The sequence below is a fragment of the Cherax quadricarinatus genome, chromosome 80 (genome assembly GCF_038502225.1).
Source record: "Cherax quadricarinatus isolate ZL_2023a chromosome 80, ASM3850222v1, whole genome shotgun sequence".
Classification (NCBI taxonomy): Eukaryota; Metazoa; Arthropoda; class Malacostraca; order Decapoda; family Parastacidae; genus Cherax; species Cherax quadricarinatus.
Window position 1 is genome coordinate 17,375,553 of NC_091371.1, and position 16,402 is coordinate 17,391,954.

General features: G+C 42.6%; 1 protein-coding gene across 3 annotated transcripts in view; it reads right to left on the reverse strand.

Moving 5' to 3' along the window:
- The window catches only part of Ae2 (Anion exchanger 2), a 434,313-nt gene that overhangs the window by 349,126 nt on the left and 68,785 nt on the right, over positions 1 to 16,402 (reverse strand). Inside the window, exon 2 of one of the 3 annotated variants that reach the window (XM_070102192.1) lies at positions 9,141 to 9,201. The gene's annotated coding sequence lies outside the window, so the exon portion shown is untranslated. Of the gene's footprint in view, positions 1 to 9,076; positions 9,205 to 16,402 lie in introns of all 3 variants that reach the window. The other 2 variants (XM_070102191.1, XM_070102193.1) reach the window with 2 other exon arrangements.

A 16,402-nucleotide genomic window follows, 5' to 3' on the forward strand; every position in this document is an offset into this window, starting at 1 on the left:
GAACGTTGTTGATTATTATTATTATTATTATTATTATTATTATTATTATTATTATTATTATTATAATCAAGGGGGGAAGCGCTACACCCGTAGGATTATACAGCGCCTGGGGGGATGTGGAGGGCATTCAGGCTTAATTCGGGGAACTGGAGCACAGATCCAATTCCCTAAATCAAGAGCCCCTCACCAACATCAAGGAACCTTCCCTGAGGGGTGAACGTTGTTGAGAAATTATTAAGAAAAAAAGTGTTGGAGCACCAAGAACGGAAGGAGTTTAAATAGACCAAGTGTGGTTTCAAAGACAGGACGTCGTGTCTTCCTAACTTCTCGGAGTTTTATGAGTCAAATAAAGAAAAAAAGCAGGGATGCGATGCCCTACATATTCCTTTGTTGCAAGAATGCCTCTGACAGTCGACTATCATAGAAGTGCTCCGGTAGATCAAAGTACTTAAAGGAGACGATACAAAGAGTGACAGTACGAGGGAAAACCTTAGTGCTTAGACCAATATTTGTGATTTATGTAAATAATCAGAGGAAATTAAGTCATACGATTATCAAGGTCGATGACGTAAAAAAAGGTAAAGGTAGATAGAGTGCTGTAAGATTTATACAAGTTGAAAGATCAGTCGAATATGCGGCTACTAAAGTTTAATCCAAAGCAGTCATTCGATTCACAGTCATTGAGATGGAGGAAGAGGAGGGAAGACCAGAAAAGAGACATACATAAATTAATGAAAGAGAAGGACCTAAGGGTGAACATCACACAGACCATATCACAGGAACTGCACGTCAATCACGTAGTTTCTACAGTACACGAGAGGATGGTAAACCTCAGGAGCACACCAACCACACCTTCCGAGACCATCCCACCACACACTGTTGTCCAGTTACACTCTGATTCGCTGCCTCACCATTGGGGGAGTGTCGTAACATCGTTCATTCTTGATATCTTGAAGAGAAGTCTTGCCTTGAGAAGACAGGTTCCTCTTCATCTACAATGTGGTCGATCACTTAAACAATTTACTCTTGTACAACTCATGAAAGAATTACTCTTAGCTACAGCTTCTATGTACTCGAATAACTATTTTCAGAAATCAAGTTCCAGCTCCTGAACCTCAGCTCTTTAATAACGGGTGTGTACAATACTACCTGACTGAAAAAAGCAGCACAATAGCAAGAGTCCATTTACTAAAATTAACATTATTAGACACACTGCAGTGTGTAGATATTTTTTTACACGACACTTAAATATTTCCAGCAAGTACTGACGTCACTAACACACTGGTGAGACAGTTGTGTTTACACAGGAACCTGCCACTCCCAGGCATCCTTCCAGGCGTATTAGCGCAACTGCCCATCAACACCGTATTTCCGGTCGGAATTTTTAACATACACACATGTACTTAGATTTCGTTTAATCTTTTGAAACTTACTAACAAGAAATTAATTTAAAAACTGTGATATATATATATATATATATATATATATATATATATATATATATATATATATATATATATATATATATATATATATATATATGCAAACAATCGCAGACGGGCGATCTTAACTATGCAGGACAAGCCAGGGGGGAGGGGGGGTGGAAATCTTTAGCTCAAGTACTTTCACACTTCTCAGTGCGACATCAGGAGCTGTGCAATGTTGCAAGGGAGCAACCAAAGCAGGGAGAGAGGTCTCAGAGTTTTAATCCATCGGGTCGATAGGAAATTCAAATTCACAGTTTATAGAAAGTCCACCAATGTGTCGTCAAACATTCACTACTATTCCAACCATGAAACCAGTATAAAAAGGAGTGTGTTCCTCACAATGTTCCTGAGAGCATTGCGCACCTGCAGTCCAGAGTACCTAGAGGACGAAATCAGCAAGATATTCAACATAGCCACAAAACTAAGATATCCTACGGATTTTGTCGAGAAAGCACTAATGTCAGCAAAGAAGACTTTCTACAGGACTGAACCTAAAGAAGTGATGGCCAGGAAAAATGTACTAGTTTTACCATACAATGAGGATCTGGCTTGCCTGCGTGAGGCATTAAACAAGATCAATATAAACCTTGCTTTCAAAAACACGGGGACAGTGAAACAAAGGCTGATTAAAAACATCCTCCAACAAAGTCGGTGGGGTTTACAAGGTCCCATGTACTCAGTGTCCTCTCTCATATATCGGTCAAACAGGTAAATTTCTGAAAACCAGAACTGCCCAGCATAAATACTCGGTCAGGACAGGGCAGGAGTCGAATGCTATCTTTAACCAGGTTAGTGCATGTAATCACCCACCGGGGAGGGATGCTGCCCAGATTATAGTACCAAACAGTTCTGTCATGGAAAGAAACATAATTGAATCTTCCCTCTTGAAACATGAAAGGAATACAGTATACAACTCAAATTATGGGTTATACAAGCTCGATAATTATTTAGTAGAGTCCACTGTACACAATCTTAAACAACAGTGCTATACAAAATCACAGGATTGTTCATTATGCCAGGTGGTTGATGGATTGGTGACGACCGACCAGTGTCTACGACAGTTTAGTAGAGTCCACTGTACACAATCTTAAACAACAGTGCTATACAAAATCACAGGATTGTTCATTATGCCAGGTGGTTGATGGATTGGTGACGACCGACCAGTGTCTACGCACCAAAACTTCACACCACGTCAGTTTTGAAGGTTATATAACACCTGTAGTTAATGTACCATACAATGACAAGCACACAAGATAACGAGATAACGTAAGGAGAGGTTAAAGGGTATTAGTAGAATTAAGATCACAGAAATATTATCGGGTAGGCATAGAAGTCCCCATGTATACAATATTTAGGAAGAGATACTTCTGAGTACATGGGTAGAACATTCGAGTACCCCAGAGTAGCACACTGTATGCCTTTCTTTCATTATTTGAAAAGGTCACACAGAATAACAGCAATCCATGTCAACAGTATCTAACGGACAACTTATTTTCTCAAACCACATGACCTGTTATAAACGATTAGAAAAGGCTTAGGGCTGACTTTTTATATCTTCTAATTTCATACTTGACATCTCAGAAACCCTCCTACCCCATATGGATAGTAGGGAGATGATGGTAGGGTGGGGTTGGCACCGACCACTAACCCAGTCTAAGGGCAACCGTGGACGGTGACACCTACGCTATTCTGAGACCTTCCTGCTTTGGTTGCTCCCTTACAACATTGCACAGCTCCTGATGACGCACTAAGAAGTGTGAAAGTACTTGAGCTAAAGATTTCCACCCTTCCGTGGCTTGTCCTGCATAATATATATATATATATATATATATATATATATATATATATATATATATATATATATATATATATATATATATATACAGTGAAAGATAACTTACTGCAATAAATAATATTAATAATCATATTTCTGCATTATAGGGAGTTACAAAGAGATGCACCCAATTTCAGAGCAAACTGCATTGAAACTGGGTCCAAGATTTTGAAACATTCTGTACAATGTACAGAGATGGGTGACATTTAGGTGTACATGGAGACAGCCCATAGTTACGCAGAGCATTGCCAGCAATACGAGAAGTTTTTTTTTCAAACAAATGTAAAAAGTAGTAGTAGTAGTAGTAGTAGTAGTAGTAGTAGTAGTAGTAGTAGTAGTAGTAGTAGTAGTAGTAGTAGTAGTAGTAGTAATAATAATAATAATAATGATCTATTTCTACAAGTATATGTACAAGGTGTATAGACCTGACAATGAGATACTATTATATAGTAAGCCCTTTGTTATGCAGAACATTTCGGGCAAATTAGGTAATTTTCTCCCAGGATGTGACCCACACCAGTCGCTTAACACCCAGATACTTATTTTACTGATAGGTGAACAGGGAGAGCAGGTGTCCTAAGGAAACACGTTCTAATGCTTCCAGCCGTACCGGGGATCGATCCCCGGACCTCTGTGTGTGAGATGTGGGATGTCACTAGCGGGGCTCACAAAGATTACTGCTCACCCTCATGTTTTTAACTCGTATAAATGACCTACCAGAAGATATAAATGTGTCTATAAAATCAAGGTGTTATTTTTATACAGCAGGATATAACAAAACTGGAAGTGCGTGTGTGTGCATGTTAGTGCGTGAGTGTAGACCGTCCAGGTACACGGACATGTTAGTGCGTGAGTGTAGACCGTCCAGGTACACGGACATGTTAGTGCATGAGTGTAGACCGTCCAGGTACACGGACATGTTAGTGCATGAGTGTAGACCGTCCAGGTACACGGACATGTTAGTGCATGAGTGTAGACCGTCCAGGTACACGGACATGTTAGTGCATGAGTGTAGACCGTCCAGGTACACGGACATGTTAGTGCATGAGTGTAGACCGTCCAGGTACACGGACATGTTAGTGCATGAGTGTAGACCGTCCAGGTACACGGACATGTTAGTGCGTGAGTGTAGACCGTCCAGGTACACGGACATGTTAGTGCATGAGTGTAGCCCGTCCAGGTACACGGACATGTTAGTGCGTGAGTGTAGACCGTCCAGGTACACGGACATGTTAGTGCGTGAGTGAAGACCGTCCAGGTACACGGACATGTTAGTGCGTGAGTGTAGACCGTCCAGGTACACGGACATGTTAGTGCGTGAGTGTAGACCGTCCAGGTACACGGACATGTTAGTGCGTGAGTGTAGACCGTCCAGGTACACGGACATGTTAGTGCGTGAGTGTAGACCGTCCAGGTACACGGACATGTTAGTGCGTGAGTGTAGACCGTCCAGGTACACGGACATGTTAGTGCGTGAGTGTAGACCGTCCAGGTACACGGACATGTTAGTGCGTGAGTATAGACCGTCCAGGTACACGGACATGTTAGTGCGTGAGTGTAGACCGTCCAGGTACACGGACATGTTAGTGCGTGAGTGTAGACCGTCCAGGTACACGGACATGTTAGTGCGTGAGTGTAGACCGTCCAGGTACACGGACATGTTAGTGCGTGAGTGTAGACCGTCCAGGTACACGGACATGTTAGTGCGTGAGTGTAGACCGTCGAGGTACACGGACATGTTAGTGCGTGAGTTTAGACCGTCCAGGTACACGGACATGTTAGTGCATGAGTGTAGACCGTCCAGGTACACGGACATGTTAGTGCATGAGTGTAGACCGTCCAGGTACACGGACATGTTAGTGCATGAGTGTAGACCGTCCAGGTACACGGACATGTTAGTGCATGAGTGTAGACCGTCCAGGTACACGGACATGTTAGTGCATGAGTGTAGACCGTCCAGGTACACGGACATGTTAGTGCATGAGTGTAGACCGTCCAGGTACACGGACATGTTAGTGCGTGAGTGTAGACCGTCCAGGTACACGGACATGTTAGTGCATGAGTGTAGACCGTCCAGGTACACGGACATGTTAGTGCGTGAGTGTAGACCGTCCAGGTACACGGACATGTTAGTGCGTGAGTGTAGACCGTCCAGGTACACGGACATGTTAGTGCGTGAGTGTACACCGTCCAGGTACACGGACATGTTAGTGCGTGAGTGTAGACCGTCCAGGTACACGGACATGTTAGTGCGTGAGTGTAGACCGTCCAGGTACACGGACATGTTAGTGCGTGAGTGTAGACCGTCCAGGTACACGGACATGTTAGTGCGTGAGTGTAGACCGTCCAGGTACACGGACATGTTAGTGCGTGAGTGTAGACCGTCCAGGTACACGGACATGTTAGTACGTGAGTATAGACCGTCCAGGTACACGGACATGTTAGTGCGTGAGTGTAGACCGTCCAGGTACACGGACATGTTAGTGCGTGAGTGCAGACCGTCCAGGTACACGGACATGTTAGTGCATGAGTGTAGACCGTCCAGGTACACGGACATGTTAGTGCGTGAGTGTAGACCGTCCAGGTACACGGACATGTTAGTGCGTGAGTGTAGACCGTCCAAGTACACGGACATGTTAGTGCGTGAGTGTAGACCGTCCAGGTACACGGACATGTTAGTGCGTGAGTGTAGACCGTCCAGGTACACGGACATGTTAGTGCGTGAGTGTAGACCGTCCAGGTACACGGACATGTTAGTGCGTGAGTATAGACCGTCCAGGTACACGGACATGTTAGTGCGTGAGTGTAGACCGTCCAGGTACACGGACATGTTAGTGCGTGAGTGTAGACCGTCCAGGTACACGGACATGTTAGTGCGTGAGTGTAGACCGTCCAGGTACACGGACATGTTAGTGCGTGAGTGTAGACCGTCCAGGTACACGGACATGTTAGTGCATGAGTGTAGACCGTCCAGGTACACGGACATGTTAGTGCGTGAGTGTAGACCGTCCAGGTACACGGACATGTTAGTGCATGAGTGTAGACCGTCCAGGTACACGGACATGTTAGTGCGTGAGTGTAGACCGTCCAGGTACACGGACATGTTAGTGCATGAGTGTAGACCGTCCAGGGTCCAGGTACACGGACATGTTAGTGCATGAGGGTAGACCGTCCAGGGTCCAGGTACACGGACATGTTAGTGCATGAGTGTAGACCGTCCAGGGTCCAGGTACACGGACATGTAAGTGCGTGAGTGTATACCATCTAGATACAGGGACATGTTCCTGCACGAGTGTGAAGACCGTCCTCATACACAGACGCAAATTAATGCCACAGAGAGGAGTCACACCAGGAGCTAGCGTGGTGTGTGGGGAAGTGATGAGTGAAGGAGACAGGGAAGACCAGAGAAGTGGCAGCAACTACAATCACTGATCCCCTGAGGTAGGTCGACCCTCCTCACCATGCACTCCCTGCTACCAACACTAACTTATATAACAACACGCACTCTAACCTACTTTAACTGGCGACTGTGCAATTAGGTAACCTGTAATGTTTTTTACAACATAATATTCTTTAAAACAGAGCGTAGAAAGGCAAATATTAAAACAATACGAGCAATGGATGTAATATCAAGCAAACGTATCAGATGGCAGTCCTACTGCCCGGGTCGAGCCTCGCCATCAAGTAAATTCTCAAATAGTTAACATCCACTATTAGAGATTCCAGAAGTGGAGTAAAGTTTGCTTACGGATACTCGACCTTATTAAACTGTGTCAGTATTGTAAACGGTGAGTGAGGTAAGAGAAATCAGACAAATGAGCAAGGATTATGTTGCAGACTAGCCTAGTGATAAACCCGCAACACAACGTTACTGAGCTGATGCAGCAGCAGCAGCTGCGTGTCATCCACACACCCACTCGACTCACTCACCCACCCGCCCGTCACAACTCTTACCTAACGTCACACGTCAGTCTCAACACACCTCACATACTGTACCTGACTCATACTCTAGCATATCTAACACCACCACCACACACCCCACATTCTTAACATACCTAGCACTAACACTGGCATATCTAACATATATCTAGTGTCAAAGGATCTCATTTTCAAAGATCACAACAATGTATCTATTACATCTGCTAGAAAAATGATAGAATGGATGAGAACCTTCAAAACTAGGGATACCAAGCCCATGATGATTCTCTTCAAATTGCTTGTTCTCTCTAGGCTGGAATACTGCTGTACACTAACGGCCCCTTTCAAGGCAGGTGAAATTGCTGACCTGAAGAATGTACAGAGAACTTTCACGACACACATTAGTACGATTAAGCACCTAAATTATTGGGAACGGTTGAAGTCCTTTAACTTTTATTCCCTGGAACGCAGGCGAGAAAGATACATGATAATATACACATGGAAAAACCTAGAGGGATTAATACCAAATTTGCACACGAAAATCGCTGCCTGTGAAAGCAATAGACTCGGCAGGAAATACATTCCCCCAATGAAAAGCAGGGGCGCCACGAGTACGCTAAGAGACAACACAATAAGCGTCAAAGGTCCAAGACTGTTCAACAATCTCCCAGCATACATAAAGAGGATTACTAAAAGACCCCTGGCTGTCTTCGAGGAGCTGGACAGATACCTTAAGTCAGTACCTGACCAGCTGGGCTGTGGTTCGTAGGTCGGTTTGTGTGCGGCCGGCAGTAACAACCTGGTTGATGAGGCCCTGATTCACCACGAGGCCTGGTCACAGACCGGGCCACGGGGGCGCTGACCCCCGAAACCCCCTCCAGGTATACCATACTCTAAACTCCCTTACGTAATATTTCTTTGTGATCGAACGTGACGTTTAAGTCACGTTATTAAACCCAGAGAGCAAAATATTCAACTCATGTGGGTCACAGAGCAAATTATGGGTTATTATGAGTCGGGTACAAGGTAAACATGTATAAAAAAAATTCTAAATTATTTTTTAAGGGGGTGGACGGGTAAGCCAGCGGAAGGCATCAGTCAGATAACCAAAAGCTCCAGCTGCGGGTCATCATATTACTAAGACCCGCGCCAATAAACACTTGTCATGTTTCCTAACGAATCTTACGTGTGTTGAATGAAAGCTTTCATGTAAGTTAAAACTTCAAGGTCACACACCGCCTGGGTAGAAATCATTGTTCATCTAAGGAAGAGTAGGCTAACGCTAATATCTTGGATCAAAAATCCCTCCAGACAGACATGGAGGAGAGTGATTGCTTGTGTAGTTAACATTCAAGTATCTATTACTGAAACCTGATCCTCTGTCTAATGTTAATATAAATACCTCAGTTTACTTTATTCCTAGTATATGTCCTAGTATATCATAACTCCTTTTCACACAGTTGCGTTACTCAGCTGTTTTAACTTTTAAGGTTTAACTAACAAGATACTACAAGGAACCCAATGGAAATATTGTATTTTCCGGCATATAAGGCGCACGAGCATGTGAGACATATAAGACGATGTTTTCAAGTATAGTTGTAACGTTAACTTTAGTAAACAACTGCTACAGTGTAACCCAAAGCCTACCCTTGACCCTGACCTTGAGCATATAAGGCGCAGGCTGATTTGCCAAGACTTTGTGGGAAAAAGTGCGCCTTATATGCCGGCAAGTCACTTCGACTTTTTTGGGGTTATCCTAAATAATTTATGTATATGTTACTACATATGACAATTTTTGTAACTGTAATTATGTGTAATTGTACCTAAATAAACTTACCATCAATGTTTCCTTTCCACTTGAAGAGTGTGGATATAAGTGGAGAGCGTGGGTAGTGACTGACCTGTTGAGACAAGCGATGGTTGCGGATTCTAAGTGGTCACTCCTGCCAGGCGTCGTCGACTCTCCTAGAGTGAGAGAGAAAATGCAATGGTAATAATGTTGGTAGAATTACCGACAATGTTAGGTAAAAGGCCATTAGTGCAACTAAATTTTGTGAAGAAACTAAACGTAACAAAAACATTGTTAGGAAAATATTTCGCTCTATGTAGAGGCTTGTCAGGTCAGCGAAAGTTTGTGGCAATAAAAGTTTGTTCCGAAACTTTTCTTCAGTATTGTCCACTACACCACTTGTACCCAATGTGTGTGTTCCTTGTGACTTGGTCCACCTACGGAATTATGACTTTTATTGTTCAAAACAAGTGGATTTCTGAAGATGGAAATTTACGATAAAATTTCACGAATATTTGCAAACGTGATATGAAATATGATAATCTATGGCATATATATACGGTCAGTGTTAGAGTCATTAAGACTGCTACCTGCTTCCAGTCACTGATTGAAACGCATCTTAACACCTGTGAAAAAAGTGACTAAACGTTCCGAACGAACGTTTAGATAGTCGGGGATTTTCAGACTAGTTTTATAATAACAATAATAATAATGAAAATATGTTTATTTCTACATGTACAACATATACGGGAAGAGGAGGCAGTGTGCGCCACGTCCTTGGGCACATTAGGAAACATTACTGGTAACATAAACAACACTATTATCTGCCTCAGTGCAGGAGGAAATGATGTAAGAAAGTAAAGGAGAGACGACCTGCTTACCAAGTATAACAAACAGTAGATATGACGATGATGGAAGGATTCTCCGTCATTTGTGGCCTTTTGCTGCAAAGGAGCATTGGTAATGAAAGATTATCCAGAGCAACAGGTGCTAACTGATGGCGAGATAAGTATTAAAGGGTTACTATATTATCCATAAATGGTAATGCAGTTTCCTTACAGTACATATCAGTTGTTTATCAATAAATGGTAAATGCACTTAATGCATGATATTCTTTATGGATATATTATTATTACTTAGTGGGAAGCACTAAACCCATAAGAGCCATACAGCACCAAGGGAAATGGGGAGTAATCATATTCAATCCAAGGAAATGGAGGGTAATTCCAATTCCCTAGAACAAGGCCTTTCACCAGTATGACGGCACCTCCCATGAAGAGCTTATGGGTACATATCACCCATGAATGAGTTAACATGTGGCACTAATAAAGACTTCACTGCATTGTCTATTATACCAATTGTCGGCCTTCTGCCTTATTAAATGTGGAAGAAATCACAGTAAAACATATGATCACAAACATGAAAAAAATACCACAGTGAAAATAGAAAATTAAACCTGAGAGTTTTCGTGTGCTTATAAACACATCTTCTGAAGATGTGTGTGTAAGCACATGTAAGTGCTCAGGTTATATTTTTTATTTTCACTGGTATTTTTCTCATGATACCATGTACTGATAACTGGGACGACGTCAGCGGCACTAGTGACACTAGGACAGGAATGTATTTATCTAGGGCACGGACAGCAGTATTAGTGGAGGAAAGGGTTGTTGATGCAGCCTACCAGGCTTGAAACTGAAAGCAGTTAAGAGGCGTGTGTGTGTGTGTGTGTGTGTGTGTGTGTGTGTGTGTGTGTGTGTGTGTGTGTGTGTGTGTGTGTGTGTGTGTGTGTGTGTGTGTGTGTGTGTGTGTGTGTGTGTGTGTGTGTCTGTGTGTGTGTGTGTGTGTGTGTGTGTGTGTGTGTGTGTGTGTGTGTGTGTGTGTGTGTGTGTGTGTGTGTGTGTGTGTGTGTGTGTGTGTGTCTGTGTGCCTGTGTGTCTGTGTGTGTGAAAAAGAGAGAGAGAGAGAGAGAGAGAGAGAGAGAGAGAGACAAAACCACGTTGTAAATCTTGCAAACAAGGCAGCCAGGAAGCTTACAGCACTTCGCCGTATCTCGCATCTGCTTGACAGTAGGGCTTACAAGATTCTGTACGAGGCACAAGTACGCTCAGACCTTGAGTATGCTCCACTTTCTTGGTTGGCCTGCCCCCCTTCTCATCTGCGACTGCTTGACAGAGTAGAGAACAGAGCAAGACGTCTCATCTCTCGCCTGGACCAATCCTGGATAAATCTATCATTTCAACAGAGCCTTCAACACAGGAGGGATGTGGGTGGCCTTACTGTTATGTACAAGGAATTTATAGGCGTATCAAAAGAGGTGAGGGTCATCTTATGAATCAGTATATTGACATTAAGAGGGACATTAAAAAGGGGATAAGAAAAGCTAAAAGGGACTATGAAATTAAAGTTGCTAGGGATTCTAAAACTAACCCAAAAAGTTTTTTCCAGGTCTATAGAACAAAAGTTAGAGATAAGATAGGTCCCCTTAAAAATAACTATGGGCACCTTACTGACAAAGAGAGTGAAATGTGCTTGATTTTAAATAATTATTTTCTCTCAGTTTTTACACAGGAAGACACTAACAATATTCCAGTAATAAATTTTTACAGTGGGCTAGAAGAAGATAAATTATGTAACATCACAGTCACTAGTGAGATGGTTGTGAAGCAGATAGACAGAATGAAGCAAAATAAGTCGCCGGGTCCTGATGAGGTTTTTTCAAGGGTTCTTAAGGAATGCAAAATGGAACTCTGTGAACCATTAACTAATATTTTTAATTTATCTCTTCAAACAGGTGTAGTGTCTGATATGTGGAAGATGGCTAATGTAACTCCTATTTTTAAAACAGGGGACAAGTCGTTACCGTCAAATTACCGCCCAATAAGCCTGACCTCAATTGTAGGCAAATTACTAGAGTCAATTATAGCTCAAATTATAAGAAGCCATCTCGATAAGCATAGCTTGATTAATGATACTCAGCATGGATTCACAAGAGGCCGGTCTTGTCTAACTAATTTATTAACTTTCTTCAGTAAAGCTTTTGAGGCTGTTGACCACAATAAAGAATTTGATATTATTTACTTAGATTTTAGTAAGGCTTTTGATAGAGTTCCGCACCATAGACTGTTAAAGAAAGTGGCAGCTCATGGCATTGGGGGAAGGGTGCTCTCGTGGATAGAGTCATGGCTCACTGACAGGAAGCAGAGAGTGTCCATAAATGGGGTTAAATCCGAGTGGGGATCTGTAACAAGTGGCGTTCCACAGGGATCAGTCTTGGGCCCGTTGTTGTTTATAATATATATCAATGATCTTGATGAGGGAATTACTAGTAATATGAGCAAATTTGCCGATGACACAAAGATAGGTAGGATAATTGATTCAAACGTAGATGTTATGGAACTTCAGGAGGATTTAAACAAACTCTATTCTTGGTCAGAAAAGTGGCAGATGCAGTTCAATGTAGATAAATGCAAGGTTCTGAAGCTTGGGAGTGCCCATAACCCTAGTACTTATAAGTTAAATGATGTAGAACTTAGCCATACAGATTGCGAAAAGGACTTGGGGGTTATGGTGAGCAGCAACCTTAAACCAAGACAGCAATGCCTAAGCGTACGTAATAAGGCAAATAGATTACTGGGATTTATATCAAGAAGTGTAAGCAACAGAAGTCCAGAGGTCATACTGCAGCTTTATACATCATTAGTAAGGCCTCACCTAGATTATGCAGCTCAGTTCTGGTCTCCGTATCACAAAATGGACATAAATTCGTTAGAAAACATTCAGCGTAGGATGACTAAATTAATACATAGCATTAGAAATCTTCCTTATGAAGAAAGATTGAAGACTCTTAAGTTACATTCACTTGTTAGACGAAGAATGAGGGGAGACCTGATCAAAGTGTATAAGTGGAAGATAGGTATTAATAAAGGGGATATTAATAAGGTCTTGAGGATGTCTCTCCAAGAGAGAACCCGCAGTAATGGATTTAAATTAGATAAGTTTAGATTTAGAAAGGACATAGGAAAGTATCGGTTTGGAAATAGGGTAGTTGATGAGTGGAACAGTCTACCTAGTTGGGTTATTGAGGCTGGGACTTTGGGTAGTTTCAAATCAAGGTTGGATAAGTACATGAGTGGGAGGGGTTGGATTTGAGTGGGACTTTCACATCAGAGCTTATTTCTTGGTGGCATTGAAAATTGGGTTGGGCAAATGTTTTGTTAGTGGGATGAATTGTAAAGGACCTGCCTAGTATGGGCCAGCAGGCCTCCTGCAGTGTTCCTCCTTTCTTATGTTCTTATGTTGTCAAAGTACCACACTTGGATCCACTTCGAGGACAGCGTGAAGCAAGCTTCTATACCACATGACGAGCAGAAAGCAGCAACTTCACTCTGGCTGTACCCTTCTCCAAAACATCACTTCATCTGAGATCATTTATCCCCAGGACGACTCGAGTATGAAACACATTCGTACAGCATTATGATGTCAACGAGATAAAGTCAGTTGATCAGATGAAAATGCTGGCCCACAGATGGCTCCAACTTCATCCTGTTCCCTACTTGCATGTTTCATAACAATAAAAATGCTTTCAAATGAGCTGATATAGGTAACAGCTCTTAGCTTGTCAATAAAGTTAGGAATCCTTAACGTGTAAATAGCATGTCAATAAAGCTAGGGATCCTTAAACTAACCTTGTCGAACCCTGTGTAAGAGAGAGAGAGAGAGAGAGAGAGAGAGAGAGAGAGAGAGAGAGAGAGAGAGAGAGAGAGAGAGAGAGAGAGAGAGAGAGAGAGAGAGAGAGAGACAGACAGACAGAGAGAGAGAGAGAGAGAGAGAGTGAGAGAGAGAGAGACAGAGAGAGAGAGACAGAGAGAGAGAGACAGAGAGTGACAATAAGGCAGGAGGAGGTGCATTTCTTTCTTAAATCGCTTGACCAAGAAAAGGCTGTGGGCCCAGACAAGTTGAGCCCAAGATTGCTGAGATGTGCAGACCAGCTAGCAGCACCTCTAACTCGCATCTTTCAGCACTGCCTAGTACAGTGTAAATGGCCCTCTCTGTGGAAAGATGCAAATGTAGTCCCTGTTCAGAAAAAGAAGAGCAGAGCAGAAATCAGCAACTACAGACCAGTGTCACTCCTGTCAATCACTGGTAAGATCCTTGAGACAATAATCTCAAGACAAATGAGAGTTTTTTGACTACCACTCACTACTTTATGAACGTCAATATGGCTTCAGGAAAGGTTACTCTGCTGCTGATCTGTTGTTAAACCTCTCCACTAAGTGGCACCAGTCACTGGATGAATCCAAAGTCAGCTGTGTGGTAGCACTGGACATTGCTGGTGCTTTCGACCGGGTGTGGCGCCAGGGCCTCTTAGCAAAACTTCAAGCACTGGAAATTGCAGGCTCTACGCTATGTCTCCTCAGTGATTACCTTCATGGTAGATCTCTAAGGGTAGTTCTCAATGGAACGGAATCAGCAAGACATCCTATTGGGGCAAGTGTTCCACAAGGAAGCGTGCTGGGACCATTGTTATGGAATGTCTACTTTAACGACCTTCTTCATCTCATCCCAGAATCCCATGCATATGCAGACGACTGTACACTGACATTCGCTTATCCAAGAGAAGAAATGCCAGCTGCTCTAAGCTACATCAATCACCAGCTAAGAGCTATATCAGCTTGGGGAAATAGATGGCAAGTAACATTTGCACCTGAGAAAACGCAAATGATGATCGTCTCTAGGCACCATGATGGTAATGCTGGTGCAGTAGTAAGGATGAATGGGAGGGTGTTGGCACCTGGAGAAGAAGTTGATATCCTTGGGGTGAAATTTGACTCCAAACTGATCATGAAGAACCATGTTGTAGATCTTGCAAACAAGGCAGCCAGGAAGCTTACAGCACTTCGCCGTATCTCGCATCTGCTTGACAGTAGGGCTTGCAAGATTCTGTACGAGGCACAAGTACGCTCACACCTTGAGTATGCTCCACTTTCTTGGTTGGCCTCCCCCCCCCCTCTCATCTGCGACTGCTTGACAGAGTAGAGAACAGAGCAAGACGTCTCATCTCACGCCTGGACCCATCCTGGATAGATCTGTCATTTCAGCAGAGCTTTCAACACAGGAGGGATGTGGGTGGCCTTACTGTTATGTACAAGGCCAATATTGTCAAAGTACTACACTTGGATCCACTTCGAGGACAGCGTGAAACAAGCTTTTATGCCACAAGACGGGCAGAAAGCAGCAACTTCACTCTGGCTGTACCCTTCTCCAGAACATCACTCCATCTGAGATCATATATACCCAAGATGACTCGAGTATGGAACACATTCGTACAGCATAATGATGTCAACGAGATAAAGTCAGTTGATCAAATGAAAATGCTGGCCCACAGATGGCTCCAACTTCATCCTGTTCCCTACTTGTATGTCTCATAACAATAAAAATGCTTTCAAATGAGCTGATATAGGTAACAGCTCTTAGCTTGTCAATAAAGTTAGGAGTCCTTAACGTGTAAATAGCTTGTCAATAAAGCTAGGGATCCTTAACCTAACCTTGTCAAACCCTGCGTAAAAAAAGAGAGAAGAAGAAGAAGAAGAAGAAGAAGAAGAAGAAGAAGAAGAAGAAGAAGAAGAGGAAGAAGAAGAAGAAGAAGAAGAAGAAGAAGAAGAAGAAGAAGAAGAAGAAGAAGAAGAAGAAGAAGAAGAAGAAGAAGAAGAAGAAGAAGAAGAAGAAGAAGAAGAAGAAGAAGAAGAAGAGGAAGAAGAAGAAGAAGAAGAAGAAGAAGAAGAAGAAGAAGAAGAAGAAGAAGAAGAAGAAGAAGAAGAAGAAGAAGAAGAAGAAGAAGAAGAAGAAGGAGGAGGAGGAGGAGGAGGAGGAGGAGGAATTGTGGTACTAAAGATTTAATCAATAAAAGTTATAAGAACATAAGAATGGAGAAATACCACAGCAGGTCTTCTGACCTATACAAGACAGATCCTCATCAAAACCACCCATTACTACCCAGCCTTTTCCCAAAGGTACTCAAGAATTTTCTTCCGTACCTGCGATACAACAGATTTTAGAAATAATCTTTCAAGATAACACAACAAAACTTTCAGTCAATATCCTGCAAGGCGGTGAAAAAGAAACCCACTCAGAAACAAGAACTAGTGAGGAAAAATCAAACATGGAGAAGATACAGAAGAAAAACTGACTTATCAAGTATGATACAAATAATAGCAGCGATAGAAACATGACAATAAATATGATAAATGGTTTAGTAAACCCACAAGTTGAACAATGAGACACTTGGGCAACATTTTTTGGAATCTTCATTGAGGAAACGTTTCGCCACACATTGGCTTCATCAGTCTAATACAAAGAAGAAAGGTGGAAACAGAG